Source organism: Protopterus annectens, chromosome 8.part0 (genome assembly GCF_019279795.1).
Source record: "Protopterus annectens isolate FY-2018-M chromosome 8.part0, PAN1.0, whole genome shotgun sequence".
Taxonomy (NCBI): domain Eukaryota; kingdom Metazoa; phylum Chordata; order Ceratodontiformes; family Protopteridae; genus Protopterus; species Protopterus annectens.
The window spans coordinates 474,368,252-474,390,303 of NC_056741.1; positions in this window are offsets into that span (position 1 = coordinate 474,368,252).

The window sequence follows — 22,052 nt, forward strand, 5'->3', positions numbered from 1 at the left end:
CCCTCGGCTCTGCCATCTAAAGTTGTTGCTTCTCCCTTAAAGCTCTCCGGGTCTACCCCATCTCAGCTCCGCTCCCCTAGTTACTCCCCAGAGCCGGAGGAGGAGACCTGGTCACCTTCTAGGTCATCAAGGCGACCTTCCCGGCCGCCTTTGGTGGCCTCTAGTAGGTCTATTAGGAGCTTGGACGCAGATATGGATCGGATGATGCATCTATTTTTGCAGACTCTAATGCAGATGGGAGTGCTCGTGCCTCCCCCCTCTGGGGGGGGAGCTAGACACCTTTTTTGCCCCATTGCTCCTTCTCCGACCCACTTTCGGGTCTCGGAGCTGTCTACGATTTAGCTTCAGAGCCGGGGTGGGGTTGGCGCAGACGGCGTTTCTGTCTTTGGCACCGACCTTGCCCTCGGGTCTGTCTGATCCAGGCTTGTATGATCCGAGCTCTCTGAGCCGTGGGGCGGGCGTCTGATCCGGAGGGGCCAGTGGAACTTGGGCTCAGTCCAGGTCGGGTCACTACCCTTTTGGATACGATCGGGTTGCCTTCTGCGCTGGTCCGTATGTCGGAGCCAAGGGAACTGCTCTCTGATCCAAGGAAGAGCAGTTCACCATCGGCATTCGATGTGGTGGAGAGGGTCCTCTCTGACTCTAGACCCCCGGTTCTTGCTTCGGACCAGCCCGTCGCTCCCACGCAGTTGAGCCTATCCTCCATCATCCGACCCCAGGGACAGCCTGCGCTTATGTCCCAGATGGTTCCCTTGGAGGAAGAGGACATTGTTGGTGAGGCCTCTTTGGACAGCCCCCCGAGGAGGTTCCTCACATACGCAAGTGCAAGAGGAGGCACTTGGACTCACCTGAGTCCCTCATGGAGGACACAGACTTGGAGGAAGGGGAAGGCTCCCCAAGATCACCCCCTGAAGATGTCTCCTTTGGAGACATCATGGAAATGTTGCGCATTAGGGGAGGGTGGTCCACCCAAAAGACTTCTCAGACGAGTCCCGTGTTTCTGGAGGCATTTGTCACAGGCCCATCTACCTCTTGGGTGCCCCCCCCGACCCCCTGGTAGATCTTATTACTACCAGGGTGTGGAAGGAGCCAGACACTGTGGAGCCGATCCCCAAACATCTTGACAAAATACTAAGCCCCCCCTCTGACAAGGCATGTTGGAGTAAGGGTGCCCCTGAGGATGCTATGGTGGCGGCGGCCACCAAGAAGGAACAAGCACATGACAGTTTCTCTGTACACCCTCCAGACAAGGATTCTCTGATGATGGACCGTTTGGGAAAGCGGATCTCTTCAGCGACCTTCTCTATAAGGTCACTGAATTGTATGGCACATGTTCGACTCCGTGACCTGATTAAGGAGTATGCTGGATCACCCCCGGAGTCCATGTCGGCAGAGGACAAGCGTACGTTCTCATCCTGAATGGCCACACTCAAATCGATCAGCAACACATCCATGCGTCTCCTCTCCCATGCCATGGAGGGAGCAGCTAGGGCTAGAGGAACGGGCGTGGTCTTACGCAGACAGGCTTGGCTCCATTTTGCGGAACCCTTCAAGGCGTCCTTTGCAAATGCTCCCTATTGACGGTTCAGCGCTCTTTGGCAAGACCGTCCGACACGCTTCTCCAGAGCGAGAAAGAAGACTGTCTGCTGTCAGGATCTGCTTCTCTGCTCCCCAGAGGTCCTATTCCAGGAACCAAAAGGGACCGAAGATGTGGTTCCGGAAGACTCAACCCCGTTTTTCTCCGGAGACCTCGTCCTGCAGAGGACAAGGTGGACGCCGGCCCAGAGGCAGAGGGGGCCCGAAGAACTTTGGGTCGAGAGAACATTTCTCGGACCAACCCGCGCAGCAGCCCTGAGGGGTTGCCCGACTGCTCTTCTCTGGAGGCAGTCTGGGGGTGCTTCTCAGAACACCTAGCCAAATGGGAGTCCATCACCACAGATCGCTGGGTGCTCCGAATTGTATCCGGAGGATATTCAATCCCCTTAATCTCTCCTCAATCAAGAGGAATCCCCGATGTCCCACTTGGTCAGAGGGATGCAGCAGCTATAGAAATTCAAGGGCTGCTAAAGAGCAATCCAGCCCGTCCCCCCAGAGCAGTCCAGATTAGGGCTTTACTCCAGGTTCTTTTTGGTGCCAAAAAAGACAGACAGGGGACCCAAGACCCCGTACTCAACCTATCAACGCTGAACCTGTCAGTAACCAAAGAGAAATTCCGGATGGTCACTATTCAATCCATTCTCCCACTGTTACAGGAGAATGACTGGATGTGCTCAATAGACCTCCAAGAAGCATACTACCACCTTCTTATGGACAGACGATCCAGGAGGTTTCTCCGCATTCGGCTAGGAACCAGTCATTACCAGTTCAGGGTCCTATCCTTTGGTTTCACCACAGCCCCCAGGGTGTTTACCAAGGCCATGGCAGTAGTAGCGGCCCACCTGAGGCTTCAGGGCTTACAGGTCTTTCTGAACCTGGACAACTGGCTCCTTACTGCCCCCACCAGGCATCAACATTTCAAACAGATTACCTGTTACAACTAGCTCATCAACTAGGAATCTCTATCAACCTCAGGAAATCATCCCTGCAGCCCACTGGGGCCAGGATAGACACGAGACAATCCAGAATTTTCTTGACAACTGACAGGCTACGCAATCTTTGCCTCCAAATCTTGGACCTCTTAACTCTCCTGCGCCTCCTGCCGTTTTGGTCCTGAAGGCCCTGGGATCCATGGCGGCTGCCATCACTCTATCCCCGTTCGCCCGTATGAAGATGAGAATCCTTCAATGGACTCAAAGTGCAATGGTCTATTCTTTTTCAACACCTATCTACCCCTATTCCTCTCAGCAGGGTGTGCAAGGAGTCGCTCCTCTGGTGGCTTCATTCCAAAGACCTCCAGGAAGGATGTCCTTTCGTCCTACCTCCCCCACAAGTCACGGTGACCACTGACACATCTCTCCTTGGGTGGGGGGGGGCATTGCAGGGGCAGATCCGTCCAAGGCACGTGGACTCTGAGACATCACTGCATATCAATGTACTGGAGATGAGGGGGGTGCTTTTGGCGTTGCAGGCTCTCCACCTTCTTCCTCCAGGTACGATTGTAATTCAATCGGACAACATGTCTGTAGTCTGGTACATAAACAGGGGGGAACCAGATCTATCCTCTTTGCAGGGAGGCCATGAGAGTGTGGGAATGGGTGATCTCCACCAACCTTTTTCTCATAGCAACGCACATTCCGGGTCTGTCAAACATCTTGGCAGACAGGTTGAGTCAAACAATCCTCTCACCTTACGATTGGTCTCTGAACCGAATTGTTGCGAACCAAATATTCCTCGCTTGGGGTCAACCTTGCTGCGATCTCTTCGCTTCGCCTTCAAACAAAGTGCGAGTTCTTTGCTCTGATTCCCCCACCAGGGGAGGAAGCCCCCAGAGACTCTGTAGTTCATGCTTGGCCATCCGGTCTTCTGTATGCTTATCCCCCTCTTCCTCTGACAAAATTCCTACAAAAAGCTAGTCTGTTGGGGAGCAGAGTTATCTTCATAGCCCCATTCTGGCCTCGCCAGTCCTGGTTCCCTTATTACGGTCGCATCTTATACATCCTCCCTGGATCCTAGATCCCATCCCCGATCTGATTTCCCATCCCCTGGGGCTCAAGACCCCTGACCTGGGTCATCTCAAGCTCTCAGCTTGGTTGATCCAGTTCCCCTTATGGCGAAGACTCCCAGATTATTCTCCTCAGTTAAGGCCATCCTAATGGCCGCGCACAAACCATCCACCAGAAAGATCTAAAAGAGTAAATGGAAACTTTTCCCTTTGGGCAGAGATGATGAATCTAGATCCTTTCACGGCCCCCGTCCCAGTAGTCCTTGACTTTCTTTCACATTTTTCAGCAGGGAGCTAGTGCATCCACTATTAGTCCAATTGGCGGCTATTTCCCACTGTCACATCGGTAACAGCTCAGGACCTCTGGCTTCATCCAAGATCTGTAAATCATTCATGAAAGGAGCCTTCTTAAGACCCCCGATCAGAGATGCAGTACCTCCAAGGGATCTTACCATAGTTCTTCAAGCTTTAACTGGGCCCCCATTTGAACTGACAGCCACAGTGGAATTAAAGTATGCATCTTTGAAGACTATTTTCTTGATTGCCATTACTTCCGCCAGGAGAATTTCAGAGCTTCACGCTTTTTGCTGTAAGCCTCCGTACATCTTTCATAAGGACAGGGTCTCCCTCAGGACTAATCCCTCCTTCCTGCCCAAAGTCTCTTCAGAGGCCAATATCAATCAGTCTTATCAATCTACCGATCTTTCCAAATTTTCAGAATAAAGGAGTGTACAGACTCCATTGTTTAGATGTTCAGACAGCTACGTTTCTATCTGAACAGAACAGCAGATATCAGGAAATATGACCAACTTTTTGTGTCCTTTGCAAAATCATGTTTTGGGAAGCCAGTCACTAAAGTTACATTAGCTAGATGGATCTCCCAGTGTATCCTCCTTGCCTACAAAAGTTGTGGTCGTCCTGAGCCCCTAAAAGTGCGAGCCCATTCTACACTATCTATGGCTAGCTCTGCATTTTGGTCAAGGGTCTCTTTAGATGACATTTGTTCAGCAGCAACTTGGGCTTCTTCACATACCTTCATTTCACACTATAAATTGGATCTTCTATCCAGAGGACGCACTTCTTTTGGCTCTGCAGTGCTCTGGAATATCCTTCCATAAGGGCCTCCCAAGATGTTCATCTCACATTGCTGCAGTCCTTGCATATGGGTAGTCCGCTGTCCTCGGTCGGCCCGAATACCAAAGTATAAGGCTGACGTCGGTCAAGGCGCTTAACACTGACATCAGGACATCAGGGTACAAAAGCGCATGACCGACGTCATTTCCTCAGTCTTTTTTGCCGCATGGTCCGATGCAGAAGCAGCGTTGCAAGTGCCGTTCGGCATTCTGAAATTTTTCGAATTCGGAGTTTCAGACCGAATCCAAGTTGGCTAAGTACCCCGTTGGGGAATATTTTGGTTTTTTCTTGCCTCAGTGTTTTACCGGATGTCAGAAAAAGTGAATAACTGTATTTCTTGTGGGAAACAGATACCGCATAGAGATTATCATTCTTTGTGTATTCCTTGTCTGGGGCCTGAGCACGACGTTGTTGGGTGTCGCTTTTGTGCTAGGTTCAATAAACGCACTATTAAGCGGAGGTTAGATTGTGCTAGGCTGGTCTTTGGGAAGCGGTGCAATTATAATATGCAGTCGGATTCTCCGGCGCCCGCTTCTGCGAAGAAGCGCAAAGACAAAGCAGTTAAACCCAGGCAAGGTGAGTCGTCCGTTCCGGATGCCGGTTCTTTAGAGGCTTCAGTGGAACCGGTGGTTCCGACGGAGACCTCTCTGGAGTCTCAGGGGAGACTTTGATTTTGCAGGAGGTGGTCTCTCAGGAGACAGGTCGGGCTGAAGGGGCTTCTCAAGTTACTGTACTCCCCTCCCTTCCTAGGGTGGTTAGGTCTTCTTCTGTTTCCAAGGCTTCTCCCAGAGGCAGGCCAGTTTTAGCTTCTGTTGGTGTCACTCCTAGTTCAGCAGGGTCTGTGCCTAAGAAGCACATGCTTAAAATGGCAGAAGATTTGATTACTCTGATTAGAGGTTCTTTGCCCCCTCCTGATAAGAGGCCTAGGGTGGAGCCAGAGTTGGGAAGTTTTGAGCAGGCTTCGGATGTTTCAGAGTCTTCAGCTGAAGACCTGCAGGAGTACTCTCCTTATTCTGATTCTGATGCAGATGATTCCACTCCTTCTGCTTCTCCTCCAGAGGATTTTTCTTTTTCAGAGACACTTCATTCTATGAGGGAACATTTTAAGTGGGAAGGTCAAGACTTCTCTGATTCTCGGAAAAGGCTTAGGGAATTTTTGCTGTTACCTCAGCATAGGCCCTTGGCTATACCCCCTGTTCTGGATGTTGTGGAAGATGTGTTTGCAGAGGCTTCTCTTAATCCTGATTCTTTGCCTCCTGCTCCTGTTAAACCGGATAGGTATTACAGGGTGCCTGAGGCTCATAAATATCTTTATAAGAGTCCTAGGGCGGACCCAGAAACTATTAGTCAGGAACCTAAGGGTGTCAAGGCCTCTGTTGTAAAAAATCCGGTTCCTCTAGATAAAGAAGCCAGAGCTTTGGATAGATGGGGAAAAAAGGTCTATAACCTCTTCTACCTTAGCTATGAGGGCCTTGAATTGCCAGTTTCATATGTTGAAATATCAAAACTTTCTTCTTTCTCAATTGAAGTCTAAGGTGGATGCTCTGGCGGAAGGCATTGAGTGTAAAGAATTACAAGATTTGGTGCATGTCTCTGAACAGGTGGGTAAGCATTCATTACAGTGTGGTTTTGATGCTGTGCAGGCCTCGTCTAGGGTGGCTGCCACTGGCTCAGTTCTTCGCAGGCACGCCTGGCTGAAGGATCAGAATTTATCTGACCATGTTAAGACAAGGATTTTGGATGCTCCTTTGCAGTGTGATGTGTTTGGTTCACCTGTGGAGTCAGTCTTGAAGAAAATGGAAGACAAGGCTAAGTCTATGCAGGCTGTTAAAGATTTTTTGCAAGTTCAGCCTCCGAAGTTTAGTAGGAATTGGCCTGCTAAGGGGTGGACGTATCCTTCTTATGATTCTCAGTCTAGGGGTAGATCTAGACGTGGTAGGGGGAGAGCTCAGAGTTCTTTCAGGCCTAGAACAGGGAGTTCACCTGCACAATCTTCGGGTGAGGGCAGGGGCCAGTCCTTTCGTAAACAGGCCCAATGACCTACCTTTTCAGCTGCCAGATCCTTCTTGCCTGGCAGCACCTTTGGGAGGAAGGTTAGCAGTCTTCAAGGAAAATTGGATGTTGATTACCCAGGACAAATGGGTATTGGATATCATACACCAGGGTTACAAGTTTTATTTCCATACCTTGCCTCCTTTCAAAGGCATGCCGGACGTTCCTCCTCAGCAAAGACTAGAGGCTCACAAACAAATTTCTCTGCTACTTCAAATAGGGGCCATACAACCGGTCCCTCTGCCAGAACTGGGCCTAGGATTTTATTCTCGCCTGTTTCTAGTACCAAAGAAAGGAAACACGTGGAGACCAATTTTGGATTTATCTATCCTCAACACATATCTGGACATTCCCAAGTTCAAAATGTTGACGTTACAACAGCTTTTACCTCTGCTGGGCAAAGATCACTGGATGGTGACTCTGGATCTCAAGGAGGCTTACCTTCATGTTCCTATCAGGCCCAGTTGCAGGAAGTATCTGCGTTTTCGGGCTGGGACTTCACATTATCAGTTCTCTGCATTGCCCTTTGGCTTATCTACTGCGCCCAGAGTATTCACGAAGGTTCTGGCTCCAGTGGTAGCTTTCTTCAGGCTAAGAGGAATACAAATCTATCCTTATTTGGACGATTGCCTGATTCTGGCCCAAGAAAAGGACAAACTTCTTCATCTACAGTATGTGATGGCAGTGTTAAGATGCCTGGGGTATTCTGTGAACGAAATAGTCCAGTCTAGTACCCTCTCAGGACATGTGCTTTCTGGGTGTGAGACTGAATACAGCATCCCAGATGGCCTTTTTGACCCCGGACAAACAAAAGAATCTTTCTCTTTACTTCCACCAATTGTCTCGTCAGTCCAGGCTGACTACAAGGACAGTCCTTCAAGCCTTGGGGTTCATGGCATCTTGTATTCTGGTACTTCCCAATGCCAAACTGCATATGAGGAAGCTACAATGGTATCTCAAGAATGTATGGACACAGCACTGCCAAGATTTGGACACTGTCATTCAGATAATACCTTGCATTCAAAAGGAGTTTTTGTGGTGGGCTCAGGAATGTCACCTAAACAAGGGACTCTCTGTGACCCGGCCAGAGGCGAGTCAGATTTTAACGACAGATGCCTCAGACAAAGCTTGGGAGCTCATCTAAACGGAAAATGGGTACAAGACACGTGGCCTGCCAGACTTCAACATCTACATATCAACTTGAAGGAGATGTTAGCAGTCCAATTTGCATTGATAGCTTTCAAGGATTTACTACTTCCAGGGCAGGTGTTGATTCAAACAGACAACACAACTGTCATGTGGTACATCAACAAGCAAGGGGGAACGATTCTTATCCTCTGTGCAGACAAGCAATGATTTTGTGGGAGACTGCTCTCAGTTTACAGCTAAATCTTCAGGCAAGGTTTCTGCCAGGAGCACAGAACTCCTTAGCAGATGTGTTGAGCAGACAAATTATGGATCCCCACGAGTGGAAATTGGATCCTCATGTATTTCAGAGATTGACAGTGTTATGGGGAACTCCAGACATAGATCTGTTCGCTTCTCCACTAAATTACCAGCTGCCAAAGTTTTGCACAAAAAGGTTTCATCCCACAGCTTGGAAAGTGGATGCTCTCTCATTCAATTGGAGCAATCTTCACGTGTATGCCTTTCCACCTCTGCCTCTCCTCCCAAAGGTACTCCTGAAGGTCAGACAGGACAAGCCAAACATGATTTTAATAGCTCCAGATTGGCCTCGACAGCACTGGTACCCATTACTGAGAAGTCTGGTACAGGAGCCTCCATGGCCTTTGCCTTCGATTCCTCACCTGCTGTCTCAGGAGAACAGTCATTTACTCAATGTCAAACTTCATTCTCTACATCTGACAGCCTGGCATATTCTGTTTTGAACCCTGGAGGGTCTAAGCTTCCACAAGTTTTGAATGTTATTTTGGAGGCCAGAAGGCCTAGTACAAGGAAAGTTTACGCAGATAAATGGAGGAGATTTTTATTTTGGAGTACAGCAAAGGACTTTGATGTTTCTAAACCTAATTTTAGTGTTGCACTTCAATACCTTACTGAGTTATTGGACAAAGGTTTGTCCTTCTCCTCTATAAAGGTTCATGCTGCAGCAATTTCTGCTCACTATGACTGTGACCCACCATTATTTTCTCAGCCTTTGTTTAATCAATTCCTTAGAGGGGCAAAGAATATAAGACCCCCACGTAGAGCTCCTACTCCTGCTTGGGATCTCAATTTTGTGTTGGAGAAACTCACTCTACAACCTTTTGAGCCTGCAGCATCAGCAGAGTTGAAATATTTATCATGGAAGACTGCTTTTTTGTTGGCCATTACCTCTGCGAGAAGGGTTTCTGAATTACAGGCCCTTATGGCAGTTGAGCCTTTCTTAATTTTCCACAAGGACAGGGTGTCTTTGCATACTAACCCTTCTTTTATGCCTAAAGTGGTTTCTAGTGTGGCTTTAAACCAAACTATTCATTTGCCTACTTTTTATGCAAACCCCCAAAATAAAGGGGAAAGGATTTTGCACACTTTGGATATACACAGACAGTTGCGATATTATTTGAGCAGAACTAAAAGGTTCAGGCAGTCTCAGCAGTTGTTTGTTTCTTTTGCTTTGGGTTCTCAGGGCAAACCTGTTTCAAAACAAACTATTTCTAAGTGGATTGGGTTTTGTATTTCTTTCTGTTATTCCCATCATGGTAAGGAGGTTCCAGCTGGGATTAGGCCTCATTCCACTAGGGCTACTGCCACTTCTACAGCTTTTTTAAGGGGGGTGGCTACTAGAGATATTTTGGAAGCAGCTACTTGGAGTTCAGTGCATACTTTCTCTAAGCATTACCACCTTCCACTTTACTCTAAATCTAGGGCTGGATTTGCTACTGCTATTTTACAGGGCATTTTGGCAGCGCCTAATGCTTTATAGTTTTGCCATCCTCCCTTACCTCTGCTTTGGGATTCTACTGCAGCAATGTGAGATGAAGAACATAGTACAGTTTTGTACCTACTATAAATGTAGATGTTCGAAGATCCACATTGCTGCAGTCCAATTTACCCTCCCTCCTTCCCCTCTGTTGTTGAAGGTGGTGGTGTAGTTTGTGTTGTACATATTGTAAATATGGTTAGTGCACGGGTGGTTGGTTAGTTTTTGCTGGTTTTTGGCTTTGGCCTTTCTTGTTAGGGCCTTCTGACATCTGGGGCAAGAAAAGACTGAGGAAATGACGTCCGTCATGCGCTTTTGTACCCTGACGTCCTGATGTCAGTGTTAAGTGCCTTGACCGATGTCAGCCTTATACTTTGGTATTCGGGCCGACCGAGGACAGCGGACTACCCATATGTAAGGACTGCAGCAATGTGGATCTTCAAACATCTACATTTATGGTAGGTACAAAACTGTACTTTTCTGTTAGCTGGGGACTCTGTCCCATAGGTTGCAGACCAAATGAAGTTAACTACTTCAGATAACGAAGTTATGTACTCACCATAACGCTCCATCTGAGTAGGTAACTTCATTTGTCTGCAACTGGCCCTCCCTCCTTCCCCCGGACCTATGGTTTGCTAGTTACGAGCTTGTGTATACCTTGTTCAGTCCTCACCAAAGTGATAAGGATTACTAGGTTATAGAAACTTTCTATTGCCTTCTCTGGCAAACTCGATCTGAGGGTTACAGGGAGGTAGGGCATTATGGGTAAAGGGAAGGAGCTTGAAGCTCGGATCTGTAAGCTTGGAAAGCTGCCGGCTCTGATCCGAATCGTATCTGATACCCATAGGTTGCAGACAAATGAAGTTACCTACTCAGATGGAACGTTATGGTGAGTACATAACTTTTTTCAGCCTCTCCTCCTGAGGATTATTCTTTTGGGGAAACCCTGCATACTATGAGGGAGCATTTCCACTGGGAGAGCCAAGATTATTCTGAATCTAAGAAAAGGTTCAGACTTTCTGCTACTTCCTCAGCACAGGCCCCTTGCTATTCCACCTGTTCTAGACATTGTAGATGTATTTTCAGAGTCCGGCCAGTCCCCTGACTCTCTACCCCCTGCACCTGCTAAGCCAGACAATACTACAGGGTCCCGGATTCTCATAAATTCCTATATAAAAACCCCGTTGCTGACCCAGAAACTATTTCTCAGGGTCCAAAAGGGGTTAAAGCTTCCACTGCAAAAAAACCCTGTCCCCTCTGATGGGGATTCTATGGCTCTAGACAGATGGGGGGGGGGAGTCTACACTTCTGCTACCCTGGCTGTAAGGGCTTTAAATTGTCAGTGTCATATGCTTAAATATCAGCAATATTTAATGTCACTGCTTAAACAGAAATTGCTGACAAATACTGAATGTTCAGAGAACAAGGAATTGCAGGATTTATTGCATGCAGCTGAACAAGTGGGAAAGCATACTTTGCAATGTGGATATGATTCTCTGGAGGCCTCTTGCAGGGCCGCTGTTGCAGGTTCTGTTAGAAGGCATGTTGGGTTAAAGGAACAGAATCTGCCTGATCATGTTAAAGCAAAATTATTAGATGCGCCATTACAGCATGACACTTTGGTACTAAAGCAGAAGAGGTGTTGAAAAAAATGGAGGATAAAGCAAAATCCATGCAGACAGTCAAGGATTTCTTACAGGTACAGCCACCCAGCTGTAGCAGGAACTGGCCTTCTAAAAATTGGTCCTTTCCAGTGTCAGACAGACCACAAAGAGGCAGATACTGGGGTCCCAGAGACAGATCTCAGCCCCAAGGCTCATATAGGCCTAAACAATTGGGTGCTCCTACCTCCAAAAGCGGAAGACAAATCACAGCCTTAGAGGAAACTGTCCCATTGACTTTCCTCTACCAGATCCAAGCACTTTTCTTTGGGCTGCCCCCTTGGGGGGAAAACTAGCACTTTTCTCATCAAATTGGCAAATGGTTACCCAAGACAAATGGGTCCTGAACATAGTGTTGCAAGGCTACAGGTTCCATTTTCACACACTACCAAGGTCAAAAGGTATGCCAGACCTGCCGCACAATGGGCAGAGGCACAAAAACAAATTACAGCAAGTACCACGAGCAGGGGCAAGGATTTTACTCAAGACTTTTCCTAGTACCCAGAAAGGACAAAACCTGGGGACCAATAGTGGACCTGTCTATACTAAATACATTTCTGGACGTTCCAAAATTCAAGATGTTGACTCTACAGCAGCTACTGCCCATGCTGGGCAAGAAGGCTTGGCTCGTAACATTGGACCTAAAATAGGCATACCTGCATGTCCCAATCAGACAATCTTGCAGAAGATACCTCAGATTCATAGCTGGCTCAATGCATTACCAATTCTCTGCACTGCCCTTTGGCTCATCTACTACACCCAGGGTCTTCACAAGATGCCTGGCACCAGTAATTGCATTTTGCAGACAAAAAGGAATTCAGATATATCCCTACTTGGACGACTGCCTAATTCAAGCAGAGAACAAAGACATTCTTCTAAAGCATCTGGCGTTTGTAAAAAGGTTACTAATTGGCCTAGGGTACACAGTAAACGAAAAGAAATCAAAACTAGTGCCCTCTCAAGAGAATATTCCTGGGTGCAAGCTTAAATACAACTGCCCAGATGGCTTATCTCACGCCAGACAAAAGCAATTGACTACTTCAAGAAATTGGCAACAAAAACCCTCTTATCTGCAAGGAAAATCCTGCAGGCCTTTGGTTTCATGGCATCCTGCATTCTACTAATACCATATGCCAGACTGCATATGAGGAAACTACAATGGTATCTGAAAAGTGTTTGGAATAAGCATTGCCACAGCCTGGAGACAGTAATTGCATTCATTCCCTGCCTGCAACAGGAGTTTTGATGGTGGGCAGAAGCCTGTCACCACAATAAGGGTCTGCCATTCAGTTTACCCACAGCCAGACAGACACGTGACAACGGATGCATCAGAATTATGCCTGGGGGCCCATATAGTAGGAAAATGTATTCAGGGCACATGGCTTGCAAACCAGATGCATCTTCACATCAATCAAAAAGAGGTGCTAGCTGTTCAAAATGCCCTGACAGCTTTCAAGGACCTGCTTCACCCAGGACAGTTACTGATAGACAACACTGCGGTCATGTGGTACATAAACAAGCAGGGAGGTACACATTCCTATCCCTCTGCAGACCAGCAATGAGCTTATGGGACACATTGGCTTTTCAAGTTAATCTGCAAGCACAATTCCTGCAAGGAAAAACAAATACTCTGGCAGACTAAGCAAAAACCTCATGGATCCCCACGAATGGAAACTGGATCCACAAGTCTTCAGCATGATCATAAGGAAATGGGGATGCCCAGACAGACACAGATCTATTTGCCTCCCCTCACAACTGCCAATCGCAGAGGTTTTGCACAAGGATTTACCACAAGCAAGCATGGAAAGTGGGCACCCTTTCCTTCAACTGGAAAAATCTAACAATATATGCTTTTCCCCCATTGCCTCTCCTTCCCAGGGTACTCCTGAAGGTCAGACAAGAGGCCAAAAAATTATACTGATAGCGCCAGATTGGCCACGCCAGCACTGGTACCCAATCCTAAAGGGCTTGTCTCAAGGTCCAGCATGGATATTGCCTGACTTCTCACTTGCTGACCCAACAAAACAATCAGATCCTGCACAGCCAACTCAGGACCTTAAATCTGGCAGCATGGCAGATAGTGTAGCCATTCAGAACACTCCTCTTTCAAAAGCTGTTATGGGTGTTATCTTGGAGGCCCAGTACCAGAAAATCTTGTGCAGAAAAATGGAAGAGATTTTGTGCTTGGAACCAGGAACAAGGCATTGACACGTGTGTACCAAATATCCCTCAGATTTTACAATACCTAACTGAGAATACGGAACCACCTATCTTTTCTCATCCTTTAAGGCAGTACCTCAGAGAGGCCAAAAACATTAGGCCTCCAAGGAGAGCACCAGTTCTGTCCTGGAACCTCAATTATGTTTTGGAAAAACTCACACTGCCTCCTTTTGAGCCAGCATCAACAGCAGATATAAAATTCTTATCCTGGAAAACAGCTCTGCTCCTAGCAATTACCTCTGCAAGGCAATTCTCGGAGTTACAAGCACTAATGGCTGTGGAACCTTTCATAATTTTTCATCCAGACAGGGTTTCTCCGAGGACAAACCCTACATTTATGCCTAAGGTGGTGTCCAGTGTGGCCCTCAACCAAACCATTCACTTGCCTACCTTTTATCCAAATCCACAGAACAAGGGTGAGAAAATTCTGCATTCTTTGGACATAGTCAGGCAGTTGCACTTCTGCTTGGACAGAACTAAAACTTTCAGAAAGACTGAGCAACTTTTAGTGTCATATGCTGCAGGATCACAAGGAAAGATTATCTCAAAACAGACTTTCTAAATGGATAGGCCATTGCATCCGCTTCTGCTATTTTCAACATGGCAAATCAGTGCCTAAGGGCATTAGGCCTCATTCCACCAGAGCAGCAGCCACTTCAGCAACCTTCCTCAGAGGAGTACCAACCAAAGATATCTTGGAGGCTGCAACTTGAAGTTCAGTGCACACCTTCACAAAACACTACCATGTACCTCTTTACTCTAAGTCCTGAGCAGGCTTTGCCACTGCAGTTCTGCAGGGCTTCATAGCCTCTCCTAATCCTATTTAGCCCAACCTCCTATCCTCAGCTTTGGGATTCAACCCAAGAGTAATGACTGCAACAGTGAAACACTGAACATAGTACAGTTGTGTACCTACCATAAATGTAGATGTTAGAGTGCATTCACTGTTGCAGTCCAGGTTACCCACCCCCCTTTTCTTTGCTGAGACTTATCTGCACTTCTGTATCCTATACAACCTATTTGGTGTATTTGCTTGTAGATGAAGAAAATGTTATTTTTGTGCATGCATTTTTATTGGTATATTTTTCAGCCTACCAATTTGGGGTCACCTGACATCTGGGGCAAGAAAAACTGAAGATGGCGTCTGCTGCATCTTTTATACCCCTGGCTCACTGGCGTCTGGGAAGAGGCGACCGCAACCGACGCTGGACCTAGAATTCCGGCTGAGAGGGTAGCCTGCCACCAGGATAACCCAAGACTAATGACTGCAACAGTGAATACACTCTAACATCTACATTTATGGTGGGTACTCAACTGTACTTTTTCAGACCTTCCTCCAAACCAGTGGGCAGGTCAAAAGCAAGTTTTTTCCCTGCTCAATATCACAGCTATTCAAACTGATGTTCATCGTGCATACAGCTGCAGTCATAACAGATGGGTTCTCCTGCCGTCAGGCGGGTCCTCTGTCGGCCGAATTCCAAAGTCTAGGTCCGGCGTCGGTTGTCGTCGCTTCTTCCCTGACGTCAGTGCGACAGGGGTCTAAAGGAACCAGCCAACGCCATTTTCTTCAGTCTTTCTTGCCGCACGGTGCCCGAAGCAGAAGCAGTTCGCAAGTGCCGGTCGGCCAGCTCCTGAGATTACAAAAATTTGGAAACCGAAGTCTTCTTAAAAACTAAGTACCCCGTTGGGGAAACTTTTCTTGCCTCAGACCGATGTCAGACAAAGTTAATAATTGTATTTCTTGTGGGAAGCAAATACCGCATAAGGATTTCCATTCCCTCTGTATTCCTTGTTTAGGCCCAGACCACGACGTCTCGGTCTGTCGCTTTTGTGCTACATTCAACAAACTCACTAATAAGCATCGGGCGGAGTTCGCCCAGCATTATTTTGGGAAAACATTTAACTATACTATGTCGTCGGATACTCCGACTCCGGTTTTGTCTAAAAAACGCAAAGACAAGGACCGACACTCTAGGTCCGCGGCTTCTACCAACACCACGCCAAAGCCGACTACACGTGGTCCGGTTCTCAGCGAGGCGCCTACGCAGCCCGATTACCGAAGACACATCTTTGGCAGTGTCTTCTGTGCCCGAGGTTGCAGGCTCCTCGGCCCACACCCCGACTACAGATACCGAAGCCACTCGACGTTGAAACACAGAATGTGGGCAGGTCCACCTCCACTCAAGGTGTCTTCAGACCTTCCTCTTCTTTCTCCATCAAGGCTTTCACCAAGTCTAAAGCAACCATGCACTCTGAGACCAGCTACACAGGGCCCATCTCCAGGCCCCATGCCTAAGAAACAGATGCTTAAAATGGCTGAGGAGTTAATTACCTCTAATCAGAGGTTCTCAGCCCCCTCCGGACAAAAGGCCCAGAGTGGAGGAAGATTCCCCCTCCTCTGATCAGGGATCCATTATTTCAGAACACTCTGATCAGGAACAGTCTTACTCCCCTTTTGAAGACTCTGATGCGGAGGAGTCTATTCCTTCTGTATCCCCCCCCCCCCCTGAGGGATTACTCATTTGGGGAAACTTTGCATACCTTAAGGGAACACTTCCACTGGGAAGGCCAGGATTATTCAGATTCCAAGAAAAGGCTCAGGGAATTTCTTTTGTTACCCCAGCACAGGCCTCTGGCTATATCTCCTGTCTTGGACATCCTAGATGATGTTTACTCGGAGGCCTGCCTTAACCTGGACTCTCTACCTCCAACTCCAGTTAAGCCTGACAGGTACTACAGGGTTCCTGACTCTCACCAATTTCTATACAAAAGCCATGCTGCTGACCTAGAAACAGTCTCACAGGGGCCCAAGGGAGTTAAGGCCTCCATTGCCAAAAATCCATTGCCTTCCGAGAGAGATTCCAGATCCTTAGAAAGGTGGGGAAAAAAGGTATATACCTCGGCTACCTTATCCATGAGGCCTTAAACTGTCAGTTTCATATGCTAAAATACCAACAGTGTTTGTTATCACAATTGAAAAGTAAAATGTCACAACCTGAACAACCAGACTTGAAGGAGTTGCAGGATTTGATGCATAGTGCAGAACAAGTGGGTAAGCATACCTTACAATGTGGTTTTGATGCTCTAGAGGCCTCGTGTAGAGCTGCTGTTACAGGCTCAGTCATACATAGGCATGCCTGGCTCAAGGAACAAGCCTTGCCTGATCATGTCAAAGCTAAACTACTAGACGCCCCTCTTCAAAAGGATGTACTATTTGGTGCTAATGCTGAGGAAGTATTCCGCAAAATGGAGGAAAAGGCTAAATCAATGCAAACAGAATTTCTGCAGGTTCAACCCCCACGTTTTAGTAGAAATTGGCCTTCCAAAAACTGGTCCTTTCCTGCCACAGACAGACCCCAAAGAGGCAGATACAGGCGCCCGAGGGGCAGAGGACAATCACAAGGATCGTATAGAGGCAGACAATGGCAAGCTCCTACACAAAGAGGTGGTGAGGACAACTCACAATCTTTCAGAAAGCCAACCCAATGACTTCCCCTTTGCATGCCAACCAGGTCTCAAATGGCAGCCCCCTTAGGAGGAAAGCTGGCATTATTTTCAAAAAATTGGCATGTCACAAAGGACAAATGGATCCTTGACATTATAAACAGAGGCTACAAATTCCATTTTCATACCCTTCTAAAAATGAGAGGCATGCCAAACCTGCCACACAATCAAAGGGCAGAGGCACAAAGGCAAATTTCAGATCCGATAAACATGAAAGCTATTCAAGAGGTACCTTCACACGAACAAGGTCAAGGTTTTTATTCCAGGCTATTTCTGGTGCCAAGGAAGGGAAAAGATTGGAGACCTATTTTGGATCTCTCCATCCTAAACACATTTCTACTCGTACCAAAATTCAAGGTGCTCACTCTACAGCAACTTCTTCCCATGCTGGGCAAGGAGTCTTGGCTGGTAACATTGGACCTCAAGGAGGCATACCTGCATGTCCCAATCGGACAAAATTGCAGAAGGTACCTCAGATTTCTTGCTGGTTCAACCCATTATCAATTCTCTGCATTGCCCTTTGGCTTATCTACTGCGCCTAGAGTATTCACGAAATGCCTGGCATCAGTAATTGCCTACAGCAGACTTCAAGGGATACAAATACCCTTATTTGGACGACTGCCTGATCCAAGCGGACAGCAAGCACATTTTTCTGAAACATATGGCTTATGTAATGTTATTAAACTCTCTGGGATACACAGTCAACGAAGTGAAATCAAGGCTAATACCCTCTCGGAAGATAATTTTCCTGGGTGCCAATTTGGACACAACCACCCAGATGGCCTACCTCATGCCAGAGAAGCAGGGGCAACTAATTCAATACTTCAGAACACTGGCAATTTGCACCAGGCTGACTGCAAGGAAAATCCTGCAGGCTCGGATTCATGGCATCTTTCATCTTACTAATCCCATGTGCAAAGCTGCATATGAGAACTACAATGGTACCTGAAAAACATATGGTCTCAACACAGCCACAGTTTGGAAACAATACCAATAATTCCATGTCTGCAAAAGGAATTTCTGTGGTGGGCTCAAGCATGTCAAACACAGGTCTTCCATTCAGCAAGCCTCAAGCAAATCAAGTCATCACAACAGACGCCTCGGACTACGCCTGGGGGGCGCACATGACAGACCGGTGCATTCAGGGCAAATGGTCCCAAAAAGAAAAGCACCTTCACATCAATCAAAAAGAAATGCTAGCAGTAATAAATGCTATTATAGCTTTCAAGGACCTTCTACAACCAGGTCAACTATTGGTAAGAACGGACAACATCACAGTTGTGGTACATAAACTGGGAGGAACACATTCTTATCCCCTATGCAGACTGGCCATGTCACTTTGGAACATGGCCATGGGCTTGCAAATGGAACTACAAGCACAGTACTTGCCAGGCAAGGAAAACACGCTGGCAGACAACCTAAGCAGGAATATGACAGATCCACACGAATGGAAATTGCATCCAAAAGTTTTTACAGAAATACAAGAATGGGGAAGGCCAGACATAGATCTCTTTGCCTCCCACAAGAATCATCAATTGTCAAAATTCTGCTCAAGGATCTTCCATCCAAAGGCCTGGAGAGTAGACTCTCTTTCCTTCAGTTGGACATCAATGACAGTTTATGCCTTCTCTCCTCTTCCTCTGCTGCCCAAAGTTCTATTAAAGACCAAAGCAGACAGACCAAAGATGATCCTCTGCTCCGGACTGGCCAAGGCAACACTGGTACCCACTCCTGAGGAGCCTGACGCATTCCCCACCATGGACCTTGCCTCTAATGCCTCTTCTGACTCAGCACAGTTTCAAAACTCTTCACAGCCAGCTAAAAACACTCAATCTAGCCACATGGAAGATTCCTTAGCATCACAACAGGCCCTACTCTCCAAGGAGGTGCAGGATGTCATTTTGGAGGCCAGAAGGCCATCAACTAGAAAAGCTTACTCCGCAAAATGGAAACTTTTTTGTCTGGAATGAGAAGGGCCAGGATCCTGGAAAACTGAATTTACCTCAAATACTACAATATTTGGCTGAACTGCTAAGCAGTGGACTTTTTCTCCATCAAAATCCATGCATCAGCCATTTCTGCAGAATACAACACTGATCCACCTTTATTCTCTCACCCTCTCCTAAGGCAGTTCCTCAGAGGGGCTAAGAATTTAAGGCCTCCAAGAAAACAACCAATACCTGCTTGGGATTTTAATTTCATGCTGGAAAAACTGACCTTGCCTCCCTTTGAGCCAGCTGCCTCATCAGATTTGCAATATTTGTCCTGGAAAACAGCTTTCCTTCTGGCTATCACCTCAGCTCGTAGAGTTTCAGAACTACAGGCTCTCATGGCCGTCCAACCTTTTATCTTCCATCAGGACAGAGTTTCCTTACGAACCAACCCGTCCTTTATGCCTAAAGTGGTATCCAGGGTAGCCTTAAATCAGGCCATACATTTACCTACTTTTTATCCTAATCCTCAAAACAAAGGAGAGATTACTACATTCCTTGGACATCCACAGACAACTACGTTATTATTTGGATAGAACACAAAGCCTTTCAGAAAATCAGAACAGCTCTTTGTGGCCTATGCGGTAGGAGCTCAAGGGAAGCCAATTTCAAAACAGACAATCTCAAAATGGATAGCCCACTGCATACGCTTTTGCTATTCCCTTCATGGCAAAACTGTACCTACAGGCATTAGGACTCATTCCACCAGGGCCACAGCCACCTCTGCAGCATTCCTCAGAGGAGATGTTCATCGTGCATACAGCTGCAGTAATCCCAGATTGGTTTTCTGCCGTCAGGCGGGTCCTCGGTCGGCTGAATTCCAAAGTCTAGGTCCGGCGCCGGTTGTCGCTTTCTTTCCTGACGTCAGTGCGACAGGGGTATATAAGACATAGCCGACGCCATTTTCTTCAGTCTTTTTTGCCGCGCGGTGCCCGAAGCAGAAGCAGTTCGCAAGTGCCGGTCGGCCAGCTCCTGAATTTATGAAAAATTGGAAACCGAAGCCTTCTTTAAAGCTAAGTACCCCGTTGGGGAATCTTTTCTTGCCTCAGACCGATGTCAGAAAAAGTTAACAATTGTATTTCTTGTGGGAAGCAAATACCGCATAAGGATTTCCATTCCCTCTGCATACCTTGTTTAGTCCCAGACCACGACGTCTTGGGCTGTCGCTTTTGCGCTTTCAATAAACGCACTATTAAGCGTCGGGCGGAGTTCGCCCAACACTTTTTTGGTAAAGCTTTTGATTATAAAATGTCGTTGGAGACTCCGACTACCGTTTTGTCCAAAAAAACACAAGGACCGACACGCGAGGTCTGCGGTCTCCACCGACACCACACCAAAACCAGCTACACGTGGTCCGGTTCTCAGCGAGATGCCTATGCAGTCCCTGACTACCGACGACACTTCTTTGGCGGTGTCTTCTGTAACCGAGACCGCAGGTACCTCGGCCCATACTCAAGACTACAACCACCGAAGCCACTGAGCGTTGAACCTCCTAATGTGGACAGGTCCACTTCCACCCAGGGTGCCTTTAGACCCTCATCTTCCTTTTCCATTAAGGCCTTCACTAAGTCCAAATCAGCCATGCATCCCAAGAGGCCTGTTGCACAGGGCCCATCTCCAGGCCCCATGCCTAAAAAGCATATGCTTAAAATGGCTGAGGATTTAATTACTCTTATCAGGGGTTCCCAACCCCCTCCAGACAAGAGACCCAGAGTGGAGGAAGATTCTCCCTCTTCTGATCAGGGCTCCATTTTTTCAGAACATTCTGATGTAGAGGAACACTCGTACTCCCCTTTTGAAGATTCTGATGTAGAGCAGTCCATTCCTTCTGCATCTCCTCCAGAGGATTTTTCTTTTGGGGAAACCTTGCACACCTTGAGGGAACACTTCCATTGGGAAGGCCAAGACTTTTCTGATTCCAAGAAAAGACTTAGGGAATTTATTTTGTTACCTCAACACAGACCTGTGGCGATACCTCCTGTCTTGGACATACTTGATGATGTTTATTCGGAGGCTTGCCTTAATCCGGATTCCAAGGGAACCTGCCCCAGTCAAGCCTGATAGGTACTACAGAGTTCCTAACTCTCACCAATTTCTTTACAAAAGCCATAATGCTGACCCTGAAACCATTTCTCAGGGCCCCAAGGGAATGAAGGCCTCTACTGCTAAGAATCCACTACCTTCCGAAAGAGTCTAGATCCTTAGAGAGGTGGGGAAAAAAGGTATATACCTCGGCCACCCTAGCCATGAGGGCCTTAAATTGTCAGTTCCATATGCTTAAATATCGGCAGTTTCTGTTATCACAACTAAGAAATAAAATGTCCCAACCTGAACAACCAGATTTGAAGGAGTTGCAGGATATGATGCATAGTGCAGAACAAGTGGGTAAACACACCTTACAATGTGGCTATGATGCCCTAGAGGCCTAAAGTAGAGCTGCTGTTACAGGATCAGTCATTCGTAGACATGCCTGGCTTAGGGAACAAATCTTGCCTGATCATGTTAAAGCTAAACTACTAGATGCTCCTTTACAAAAGGATGTGCTATTTGGTACTAATGCTGAGGAGATGCTACGGAAAATGGAAGAAAAAGCCAAATCTATGCAAACTGTCAAAGCTTTTCTACAGGTTCAACCACCACGTTTTAGCAGAAATTGGCCTACTAAAAACTGGTCCTTTCCAGCCACGGACAAGCCCCAAAGAGGTAGATACAGGCGCACAAGGGGCAGAGGACAATCTCAAGGATCATATAGAGGCAGGCAATGGCAAACTCCAGCACCAAGAGGTGGAGAAGACAGTGCACAACAATACAGGAAACAAACCCAATGAGTTCCTCCTTTTCATGCCAAGCAAGTCTCAGCTGGCAGCACCCTTGGGAGGAAAGCTGGCATTATTTACAAGAAATTGGCATATTATCACAACAGACAAATGGATCCTGGACATTATAAACAGAGGCTACAGATTCCA